This window comes from Cavia porcellus, unplaced genomic scaffold (assembly GCF_034190915.1).
Source record: "Cavia porcellus strain 051 isolate PalLab524CR breed Dunkin Hartley unplaced genomic scaffold, mCavPor4.1 scaffold_27, whole genome shotgun sequence".
Lineage (NCBI taxonomy): Eukaryota > Metazoa > Chordata > Mammalia > Rodentia > Caviidae > Cavia > Cavia porcellus.
In genome coordinates, this window is record NW_026947510.1 from 31,617,918 (window position 1) to 31,618,630 (window position 713).

The following is a 713-nucleotide window of genomic DNA, read 5'->3' on the forward strand; positions in this document are numbered from 1 at the left end:
AAGGAAAGGCTACAGAATAGAGGTGGAGTCAACCCAAAAGGAGAAGTCATTTAAAGAACTGATTCCTTTCATATTCTTGTTTTTTTTTTCCTATACAGGAAATAAAACTACCAAAGGAAATGGAGAAACACTATCCACATGTTTATAAAAATAAACATATTGATTCATATATCATTGTTAATTGAGTAGTTTTTAATTCTGCACTTTGTTCTGAATTAATATATTGATTATTCAGGAAATTGTAGTTATGTAAACTATGTGAAAAGGTTAAAGTAAAATACGCAGAGATGCAAAAAATAAAAGTTTTATCATTATATTCACTGTTAATAGAGCCCCCCATAATAAAATATAGCCAACGAATATGTTGCATAGGTTGAACACAGGTTGTGGTTGTATTTTTTTGTTTTACAGGTGAATTGCATCAATAGAATTTGCTATAAGTAACTGTGATACCACAATAATGGAACAAAATTAACAGAACATAGTTTTCACTCTAAATAACCAGAACATAGGCCTAAAGACTCAATTTTGCTATTATTGATGAAGCCTGATTCAATTCCAGCCCCTCTATTCTGTGCATCAAGGAAGTATTGACTTCCTAGGGATCCACCCAGGGATATTGCAGGTGCCTTCCAAGGGTTGTGGGGAAAGTCACACCTATCTATATCCTTGTTAATAGGTCCGCAATACGCGGAACCTAAAGCACTCAACCT